Source organism: Hippopotamus amphibius, chromosome 2 (assembly GCF_030028045.1).
Source record: "Hippopotamus amphibius kiboko isolate mHipAmp2 chromosome 2, mHipAmp2.hap2, whole genome shotgun sequence".
Classification (NCBI taxonomy): Eukaryota; Metazoa; Chordata; class Mammalia; order Artiodactyla; family Hippopotamidae; genus Hippopotamus; species Hippopotamus amphibius.
In genome coordinates this window covers 74,676,470-74,688,684 of record NC_080187.1, presented here as the reverse complement: position 1 = coordinate 74,688,684, position 12,215 = coordinate 74,676,470, and positions in this window count along the sequence as shown.

The following is a 12,215-nucleotide window of genomic DNA, read 5'->3' as shown; positions in this document are numbered from 1 at the left end:
ATTAATAACTATAGAGCAAATACCCAGTGCCCATCTGAAGAGTATGCCAAATTATTTTATTTAATCTTCATAATGATCTGAACAGTAAGGAACTATAATTATCTCTGGTTTAAAGATAAGAATGCTGTGGCTTTGGGAGTTCATGTAATACACCCAGTAACAAACTAGGAGACACAAAGCCAAATTTAGAACTCAATTTTTGCCTAACTTCAAGAGCTGGACTCTAATTTACATATGTAAATGATAAGTTTGTACCAATACTAAACACTAACATAAGAAAGGACACACAGTAAGGAGAATGCTTGTATATTATTTTGGCTAATCAGAAAATGCAAAGAGTCTAGAAAGCCCCATAATAGTCAATTCTACCAGCAACAGATTAAAAATTCATTGGAGAAAATGTAAACTGTTTTGATAACACTGGTTATTTTTTAGTTTTTATCTAAGAATCATCTGCTTATCTTTTATTAGGCATATATCTCATAAAATGTTGTCAGAGGAGAGAAATTTTAGAACTCAAATCTTACTAAAAATCCCTAAATACCCAAAAGGCAACTTCAATCTGTACACCACTGTTTTCCTATTATGATCAGAGAGAATATTCACAGGAGAAAGAAATACACCAGGATAACACAGTTTTTTTTTTTTTTTTTCCTTTAGAGATCAGAATTATGACAGCTCTCATTGCTTATGTTGGAAAAATCTAATTTCACAGCCAGTTTCAAAATCCTGCTGTTTCAGCAGAGCTTACAGACATATGTGAATGAGTAGAGTCAGCCGTTATTGTAAAGCAGCTATGAAATCTGTGATTTCAATATCCTTCATATGCAACTCTTATTGCTAATCTTATATTTCTTAAAATGAATGGGAATTCTATGGTGCTGGGTCCCCTAAAATTAGTAAGATACTGTAAGTGATACACGTGTCTGCAATGGCTAATGCCTCTTGCTAGAGGATCATCATGAACGCCTCAGTTAAAATATTGAAAAGGTAAGTTCTCATACAGATAAAATGAAAATAGGGTGGACAAGGTAATCAGGACCTGAAGTATACTAACATTTAATTTGAGAAACCTGGAAATTGAAATCATAAACTTTTGTAGTTAAAAAAAGGGAGTTTGAAACTTTCTCCTAAATTTCTTCTTTCTGAACACAGCAAAATTCTGCGGTAAGTAGGTCTCCTTGTAATCAGAAGGAAAAACTGTTTTCAGATTCCTATGAAATAAGAAATCATCGAAGCGAGAGAGTAGCACAGACATATATATACTACCAACTGTAAAATAGATAGCCAGTGGGAAGTTGTTGTATAACAAAGGGAGTTCAACTCCAGGATGGAAGATGCCTTAGAGAACTGGGACTGGGAGAGTGGGGGGGACTTGAGGGAGGGTGGGGGGGAGTCAAGGGAGGGAGGGAATACGGGGATATGTGTATAAAAACAGATGATTGAACTTGGTGTACCCCCCAAAAAAATAAATAAATAAAATTAAAAAAAAAAGAAATAAGAAATCAAAAACCTAGATCCTTCACATTTTGTTCTTCAATAACCTAAAAGGAATGTGGAAAAATAATGTATCAAATTCTCAGTAACTCACAAGTTTGAATGGTCAGATTTCACTTTTGTCTACTGGCATGAAAATACTGTTAAATTACATTCCTGATGGACATGGTTTAAGGATTTGTGATGTTGCAAAAATAAAACAGTGCCAGAGTGGATAATATTCATGGGTTTATTAATGCTCAAATGAATAATTAGTTAAATTACACAAGCATAAACTATATTTAATCTCTAAATATTACTGTTATTTCTAATAAAGTTGACATAAAAATCTACTTTCTAAAACTAAGAACTTAAAAAAAGGCATTTATAATACTAAATACTTATAATATTTGGTTTTAAATTACCTTCCTAATACTAAATATATTCTCTATAATTTATTCATTTATCAGTAAACATAGAAGTAGTGAAATCTTAATTTATTGTAATCTTTAAGCTTTTCTTATGAGAGAGGTGTCCGTGATATGACTCAACTAAAATTATTTTCATTTTAATGCTAATCATTATATTTAGGTGAATGTTTCCAGAACCTATATCTAGGGGTTATATATAGAAATTTAAGTACATGTAAAAGAAGAGTACATTATATGCCAAAATGATATTCTACATACAGCCGCAGATGATTAAAACAGAGTAAATAACATTGATCAATCAAATGCAGTCTGCGATCATTGGAGAGGAAGTGCTACCAATTATCTACATTTGCATTTTTCCCCACTACCTCTCCCAGTATCTTCCATACAGTGAAAACTCAATATATGTTTGTTAACTATTTATTGAACATTTTCTATCTTCCCAGAACTATGAACAAGTCAGTATATTATTCCTCATACTTAATTTATATTCTAAGTCTATAAAGTTTTAAAATTCATTTTGTAAGTGCCACTGGAGCATTTATTCACTATCATTTGAACAGTAATCTCAGTCAATTAACCCCCTTTTGAGCATTTTCTATATTTACCATCACATGATAGATTAGAGATCACAACACAAACAGGCACACTCATATACACTGGGATCCCTGAGAAAGATGAAAGCTTCAGACTTTGTCCCCAGAGAAATGCAAAGTTCTATGTATGCTTTATTTAATGCTAATTCGGAAATGCATCCTGAGGCTAATAGACTTCAAATGGAAAAATAATATATTATTGTAGAAAACTTCAAACATGATAAGACTATCTGGTACCTGACTTGCCCTTGTAACATAAACAACTAGAAATTTGACAAAATATATAAAAGAACTGTTTTTCAGATATTTGATAACAGGCACCATAGTACTGTGATCCTTGAGAGAGAAGAAATAATAAAGATGAGACTACACTTGCCCTGGCTTTCTGCCTAGAAAGGCAAGATCTGCCTTTTCAGATCATGACATAGGCAGGAGACACCCAAGCACTACATGGTAGTCTTCCTGAATTGAGGAGACAGATTTTGAAGTTTGGGGAGGCCAAAGGAGGTAGAATTTTAGGAGCAAAATACCAAAAGAAAAAGGTATGTAAATAACACTCCAGAAGTATGCATAGGGGTCCCTCGAATTTTTGGATGAATTTTAAGCAGCATACAAATAGAATTTAACTCCACTAGGCCAGGCCAAAAAAAAAAAAAAAGTTTCTCCATACCTGTATATTTAAACAATTTCTAAAGCTCATGCAAGCTACAGTTGTTGAGTTTCAACCACCATAGCAGAGAGACCTTTTTGCATACTTGGGACATACAGCAGAGACCCAAGGAAAGTCACACCTTGGTAGTAGGGATAAACAAGCTCTACGGTAAGACCACTATAGATCCTCTTTTTAAAGGTATTAAGAAAAACTGTTAAAGGATGCAGTAATTAAACTGCCCTCCAGAATAAAGTCAAGTACTGTAAAGGAGGAGAAAAAACTCCAGACCCACATCAACGGAGAATTTCAAATGTTCAAGGATGCAAAATATATTAAAAAATGACTTAAAAAATTTGACATTCATTAAAATAGTATCAGGTCAAAGAAGCTCAGCAAAATAAAGAGGAATGAAATAGAGAAAACTGCACCAAGGAATATCATGGTTACTGACTATTAAAAAAAAAGTAATAAAAAGAAAATCTGGAAAATAGCCAGGAAAAAAAAAACGATATTATGCACAGAGGGACAAAGAACAACTACCCACTTTTCTTCAGACACTACACAAGGCATCTTGGAAACATCAAAAGAAAAAAGAAGGCAGCCTATATGAAATACAAAACTAGTTTAGACAAATAAAAGCTGAAATTACGTTTTTTTGTGTGCATTAGATATATACTGTTAAAAATGTTAAAGGAAATTATTCAGCTGAAGAATATTACATGGAAAATTTGGTCTACAAAAGGAATGAAGGGTACTGGAAAGAGAAAATTGTAATACAAAAACTTTGCTTCATTCATTTATTCTATTTCTTTAAAAGTTAATTTATTGCTTTGTTTTATTTTTAATAAATTTATTTATTTCTGGCTGTGTTGGGTCTTCGTTGCTGCACGTGGGCTTTCTCTAGTCATGGCAAGCAGTAGGCTTTCTCTTCGTTGCGGTACTTGGGCTTCTCAATGCAGTGGCTTCTCCTGTTGTGCAGCATGGGCTCTAGGCCCATGGGCTTCAGTAGCCGTAGCGCACAGACTTAGTTGCCCTGCTGCATGTGGGATCTTCCTGGAGCAGGGATCGAACCCGTGTCCCCTGCATTGGCAGGTGGATTCTTAACCACTGCGCCACCAGGGAAGTCCCTATTGCCTTGTTTTATATATGTGTGTGTGTGTGTGTGTGTGTGTGTGTGTGTGTGTGACAAAGAAATGTGGGATTTATAACACAAATAACAAGTGAAATGTATTAAGCCATAGTACACATGTATGGGGATAAAACAGGATTATACTGTTGTAAGGATCTTATAGTATATATGCCACAGTAAATCTCATACATACAATATCACCTGATGGTAAAATGTGTTAAGTTGAAGATGCATCTTTAACACTAGGGCAACAAGTAAGAAAGGAAATCAAAGAGGGATAACTAGAAGAACAAATAGTGGAGATACTATGGAATATGAAATACAAGGGTGAGTCAAAAATTATCCACACTCTGGCTGTAGAATTTATTTTAATTAACTTTTAGAAAAGACAAATACACCATTCTTCAACATAATCTCCTTGCTTTTCAATACACTTTGTCTCTCTGTTAACAAGCTTTCATATTCCCTCATTAAAAAGTGTTTCAGGCTGATCTGTGAGCCACAAATGTACCACCATCTTCACTTCTTCATCAGAAGTGAATCTCTGTCCTCACAGGGCTGTTTTCAGGGGCCCAAATAGGTAAAAGTCCAATGGAGCAAGATCAGGACTCTAGGGAGGATGCTTTAACACCTCAAAACGAAGTTTTTGCAGAGTGTGCGTACCCTCAGATCACAAAAAACAAATCACTGCACACTGCTCTTCTTTCCTGCAAATCACAAATGGGACATCCATTTTTGCTTGCACCGCAGTTACAAATGAACTGATGTAACACGTTCACACCTGCACAGAAGTGACTGGGGAGACAGTAGCCTTAAACGGAAAGTGCTGATAAGACAGTGAGGCTAACAGAAGTTTTAATATAATCAGAGTGCGTATAGTTTTTGACTCACCCTCGTATATTCAATAAAAGGAGAGGTGGAAAAAAGAAAGAAGAAACGGACAAATAGGAAACAAATAGCAAGATAGTAGATGTAAATTCAACCACATTAATACATTCATTAAATGTGTAGTCTAACAATTTAAGTTTTAAAAGACGATTGTCATGTCATACTAGATAAAAAGGCAATGCTTCAACTCAGCAATAAAAGAGAAAGACTACTGATACACGAAACACCATAGATAAATCTCAAAAGAATTGTGCTAAGTGAAAGATGCCAAACACAAATGGTTACATATTCTAGGATTCCATAAGTGGAATCCTAGAAAATAGAAAACAATAGGGACAGAAATTACATCAATGGTTTCCAGGGCCTGGGGGGTGAGGGAAGGAGATGATTAACAAATGAGCATAAGGGACTTTTTAAGATGATGGAATTGTTTGAAACTTTATGTCAAATGGTTACATGATTGTATAATTTAATAAAACTCAATGAACTTACACATAAAAAGGCTGAGATTCATTAAATGTAAGTTATACCCCAATAAACCTAATTTCAAGAGAAATAAAAAAAAATCAACATCCAAGTATAGTATCTACACAAGGAAAACAATTTAAATCTAAAAATAATAGGCAAAAAGTAAAATATGAAAATTACACACCATGTACAACCAAACATGACAGTTGCAATGGCTATACTAATATCAGAATGCTCAAGGAGAAATTGGTAAATTGTTTAATAAAGAGTCTGCAAGTCAAGAAGATATAACAATGCTAAATATGGGTGTATCCAGTAACAGAGCTTCAGAAATAAATGAAATGAAAACTGTCAAAACAGAAAATATATGTAAACATACCCACAATTATAGAAGATTTTAAAACTCTCAAAATTGATGAAAAAATAGACCAAAAAATTGGTAAGAATATATAAGATTTAAACAACTCTATCAAATAAATGGACCTGGCTGACATTTATAGAACAACTAAGGGGTAATGGAGCTGGAGTAATTATATCCATCACCTTTGGGTCAAGAGCTACCCAGATATGCAAATTCTTTGACAATTCCCTCTTTTTTTTACACTTAAAGACAAAAAGGGTTCCAAGTAGCCCAGGAAGCCAAGCCCTTATTAAAGATACACCAGTGCTGCCAACTGGAAATGAAAGCACAACAGGAGCCTCCTGGGTGAGAGAATAATATATATGGCGTATGGAGAAAACACTGGCAGTTTCAGAGATGGGATGAGGCAGAACCCAGATTGCCACTGGGAAAAAAAAGATTATGATGATCAATATAAGAGGAAGTGAGATCCACGGAGAACACATTAAGTTGGGAAAAAGTGAGCATATCTGTTACAGATTAAGGGCAAATGTGTAAAATGTTAAAATGAGAGCTTGCAGATAGAGGAGAGCAATTGTGACACATAAAAACATTAAAATCTAAAGCACATAGAAAAATGTTATGGTGAGGTTAACTAAGGTAAAAGTGAAACTAAAGGACTGAGACAAGTGGAAGGAAAATGGTGAGAATGAAGTAGAACAAAATAGTGAATTACTGGGTATTTACAATGAAGCACACATCATTCCAAGCACTTTAGATATATTACCACTGGCAATCCTCAATTTTTTAAGATACGTAATATTAGTATTCTCATTTTCCAGATTAAAAATCTTAAAAAAACAGAACATAAAGTGCTAAAGAAATTGGAGTGCTCTGGTTCCAGAAGTCAAAGCTCTTAAAACCACTCCCTAGCCTACCTCCTTCCATGAATTACATTTTATCTTAACGTTTCAAATGGGATCTAATTCCTAAGGAGGAAGCCTTGGTGAGCCATCAGAGCAAATTGCTCAGTGATAAGAGGGTGAAAGTCCCAGCAGCAAGGAGGTCAGAGGAGCATAACGCTGACCTACATTTCTCAAAGTGGGGCAGTTACTTGGAAACAAACAGAAAAAAGAAAATGAGTGTGAGAAAGGAGATAAGACCTGAAAAACGGGAATTTTTACAAGAGCTGGAAGCATGCGAGGCTCAATGTTAAAAGAATGCTAACCTCATTTTTAAGTTGAGGGACCTAAGGTTAGCAGGAGAATGGCAGGTTGGTATACATTAAAAGGACCTCAGAACACAATGATTAATATTGCTTGAAAGAACAAAATCTAAAATAGATGCGCAAAGTGGAACAGAATTCCTCAGGCTGGGAAGAATCAGCAGGTTCCATGCAAGCAACAGAAAGGCTTCCGTAGCCCTGAAGTCAGCTCTGTTACTATGCAATAGTAGTTTTTCTAACCACCTACTAAACTGTATGATAAGTTTTTCCTCCACGCACAACCTGTTTAAGACTGTCCTAGCAGAAGTGGGGTGCAAGATTAATACAGAAAAAGGTTCGCTGAATATTATGGTCATAGGCAAAATCTTTTTTTTTTTTCAATGGTAGGGACAGCTGTGTATAGGAGACTTCATTCTATCATTCCCACTGTTTGTGTCCTACTCCAACCCCCATTCTATTGTTTCCATTCTTTGTACTGTGACCATAATCTGTTTATGTGAGTTTCACTTAAATCCTATTTCCTAGGGCTAACTGGAGTCTATTTCTATCCAATCTATTTGGACCTCCTAATGCCAAACTTATTATTTGTTGTTAACCCTTGCCTCCTCCTTTCCTATTGCTATGGAACATCCAAACTAGGAAAATGGCCTTCCCTAAATACTTGTCCACTTACCATCAATGCCTCTCACCAAGTGTGAACTGCTGGGGCACTCTGAATAGATAAATACCAGTTTCATTCTTGGAATACCTCATGCAGAAGTTATGTAGCATAACATATTCTAGATATTTCAATTATAGATACTAATTTTAGTACATAAAAATGGGCATGTGAATACTACAAAAATCATAAAGTTAGAGAAAATAATTTATTGACATCCAAGGCTATCCATAATGGGAAAAGGGGTATGAAGGAAACATATTAATTTGTAATACTTTTTTTCCACTTCCAGGAATAAAATTGAATAAGACAGTGAAAAAACTTATAATTACAAGTAACATTTAGCTGCAGGGAGAGTACACCAATGTGAGATTAATGGTAAGGAGTCTAGACTGTTAAAATGGGTGAGTAACACCATGCTTGCACATATACTTTCTACTTGTTTTTGAAAGTTCCAAAACAAATAGGAAAATATTAAGCACTGGTAATAAAGAATTTAAAATTAAGTTTTGATTATATATACAACAGAAATTTTTCTTATAGCTAAATTTAAGCACCAATATGAATGAATACTGTAAGATTTGAAAATTACATGCATTATGGGTAATTTTGAAATGTATAAGCATGAGTCCACCTAGATATATCACATTTTTAATTAAACACTTGGAAAAAAATGTGTGATTAATGGAAGTTATAAGAGGAAAATGGACATGGAGGTGTCCTGAAACATAGAATTCAGGATTCGAAAAAAAGTGGGGACACACAAATCTAAAGAAAAATGTAGTCTTTAAAAGTTAACTTTATTTTAAAGAAATGTTTCCAAGATTACATATATCCAGTGTATCTAATATAGATCCATTTAATAACATGTATTGGGTGGGAAAGAAAACAATGGTTGACTAACAACTATTCAAATAAAGGACACTTGTCTAAATAACTAAAGATATCAAGGAATAAAGAACCAAATGGATTCTCAGAGTTCTTAGGGTCCACAATATAATCCTTTAAGAAGATTAGAATCTATACAAAATCTAACTCTGAGGTTTGACTTTAGTCAAAAAAATATTTTTAATGTAATTAATCCCCCTTACTAGGCAATACAAGTACATGTTAGTGACTCAGTCCAGTTTTCTCTTCCAGAAAATAAATTTATATTTTGGTATCAATATTTCCATATGTTAGTCATCTACTGTACCATTTCATCCACACACATATCGACTTGGCTCTACACAAAACCTGAGGCTATGACATTAATAGGAGGTTTGAAGACCCATTCCTCAACTAGAAGTGTCCTGGAAATCATCTGTGCTGTGTCATAGACATCACAGTTCATGGCAAGGCTAATGTTAAGAGACTTCCACAAAATATGTCTATTAGCTGTATTTTCTTTTTCTTAGAAATACCAAAACCCCAAGATGACTTACTATAGTGAGTGAACTGTGTCTCCCTAAAAGATATGTTGAGGTCCTAACCCCTGGTGCCTATGAAATAGATTGTATTTAGAAATAGGGTCTTTGAAGATGCAATCAAGTAAAGATGATATCATACTGGATTGGGGTGGACCCCAATCCAGTATGACTGGTGCCCTTATAAAGAGATATAGAGACACAGATACAGAGGGATGACAGCTATTTGAAGGCAGGCAGAAACTGGAGTGATGCGGCAACAAGGTAAGGAAAGCCAGCAAATACCAGAAGCTAGGAAGGGGCAAGGGAGGATCTTTCCAAGAAAATTTAGGGGAAGTATGGCCTGCTGACACCTTCATTTTGAACTTCTGGTCCCCAGAACTGTGGGAGATTAAATTTTTGTATTTTTTCAGAAACCAACTTGTGGCGATCCTAGGAAACTAATATACTCGGTACAGACATCTTTGTATTTCTTTGTATTTTCACCAAAGAATCTCATCAGGTCAGAACTTAACTGGCCTTTTGATGTGAGGGAGACAATACATCATTTTCTTGGATATTTAGCATCGTAGGAAGAATATGAACCCTTGAGTCTGATAAACCTAAATTTGGCAAGTCTGAGTTCAATGGCAACTTGAGCACTTTGCCATTTTTTTGAGCTTTGACAACATGAGGCCTCAGTTTCTCTATGTAAAAAATAAGGGAGGGGTCTCAATAAAATCTAATTTATAGGCTTGTTGTAATATTGTTATTTGTGATAATATATGGCATATAAGTGGTTCTTATCACTTACTTGGCTTTGTTTTGAATAGGGTACCTTCTCCTTTAAAGCACACAGGGATGTATGGCAACAGGGTAGATTTCCACATTGATTCACAGGATAGAATAGATTGCCAAAATCATTTCATCCTTATTTTCTTGTTCTCTATGCTCTGTAACAGCTCATTTTGAGATTTGTTTGAGGACTCTGATTTCTATCTTTAATTATTAAAGGAAATAGGATCCCTTAATTACTTTAACAATTCATTCTCATTTGGCCTACTTATAGTCTTTGGACAAAAGTACAAGCACTAATATGACTCTAGGTTCTAAAAAGAAAGTATAAATTAGATATGGCAGTGATTTTCACCTGTGGATGTAAAATATATAACATGAAGTTTCCATTTTCATGGCAACATGGTGAAAATTCTCAAAATGACTGAGAATGCAAAAAATGCCAAGAACAAAGCTATATATGCATATTAAATTTGATCCAGGAATGATTTTTATAATTTTACTTTGTGGAAGAATTAATTGCCTAACAGGGGTTCTGTTAAATTTAGCTAATATAAGTAGCCCAAACTAACTTTGTGTGTATGTGAGTGCACCTGTGTGTATGGACACAGGATTTGAGAAATTCTTACTCATGCTTTCCCCACATTAACCTACTAGAGACCAGATTTGTAGAGGAGATTTAAGCAACAGTAATGCATTATTAGAAATATTTCACAATTAGTTCATTATAAAAGTGAGAAGAAAAGGAATGGAAGGAAAGACTGAAGACAGTAAATTTAACCTACATGGAAAGGGTATGTCTATACTTTGAACACTGCTTTTAAAATATACATGCAATATAAGTATAAATGTATGAATTAATTTTATTTCTCTGAAATAGACTTTTATTTATATACCTATAATAGTAAAGTATGTTGTATACCTTTTACACATAGATGAGGGCACAATTCATAAGTATAAAACTCAAATGATTTTCACAAACAAACTTATATAACCAGCAATAAGATAACCATACAGATTTTACTAGTACCCTAAAATCCCCATCATAACCTCTTCCTTTCATTACCCCTCTGTGGAAGGTAACTGCTCTCCTGCCTTTTGTCTGTTTTCAAAGATGAACATAATTTCATATAAATAGAATCATCTATTATGTGCCCTATGGTGTCTAGCTTCTTTGGTTCAGCCTTACATTGGTGAGATTCATCTTGGTGGTTGAAATAGAAATAGTTTGTTCATTCTAAATAATTTAAAATATTCCATTGTTTAAATACAGCACTAGTCATACAATTGTTTCTGGGTTTCTAATTTTTGTGTATTATGAATAGTGTTACCATGAACATTCTCTTTATTGATGAATATGCATAGGCAATTTTCATTAGGAAATGTCTAGGTGTCTGATTTTAGCACAACTACTCAATTCCTTTGGGTTCTTTCCGTGTTCTTATATTTAAGATATGCCTCTAGTAACCAGTTTATAGTTAAGCTTTTTTAAAGCTGTCTAAAAATCTTAGTCTTTGGCTTTTAGTTTTTATTCCATGATTACTTTCATCTTCAGGTTTATGTCTACTAGTTTATATTTTATTTAAATAGTTCTTGTCCTTTCCTTTAGATTGTTCAACTTTAAAAATACATGTTGCATCTATTTAGCTTGATAATTTACATTTTTTAGTATCTATTATAACTTTTTCAGAGTCTGGGAACTCTAGTCCATGTCCCTTCTTGAGGAGAAGCAATATGGTTTCTTGATGAACAGCAGCCTCTGCCACAATGGTGAAGATATACAGCTCACAGACTGCTAAGTGAAGTTTGGAAACATGATGTGGGACTTTCCATCTACACAAAACTCTGAACAACATATATTCAAACTTATATTAAGTTCTGGAATAATTATGAGTTCAGAGTCAGCAGTAGCTGAAGGGAGAATCCACACATCATGTTTTGTATCATTTGTTTCATATTCAATAGTATGTTTTGTAAGTAAAAAGTGATGATTTTTCTGATGATAAAAGTATTATGTATTCATTTTAGAAACATAGATATTACACAAAGTAATCTTTTAAAATTCTCCTCCATTTCACAGTATGATATAGCCATTGCAAATATTCTTTTCTAATACCTTCCTATTTTTATGCACATCATATATACTGTTTATGTTTTATAATATTAGAATTG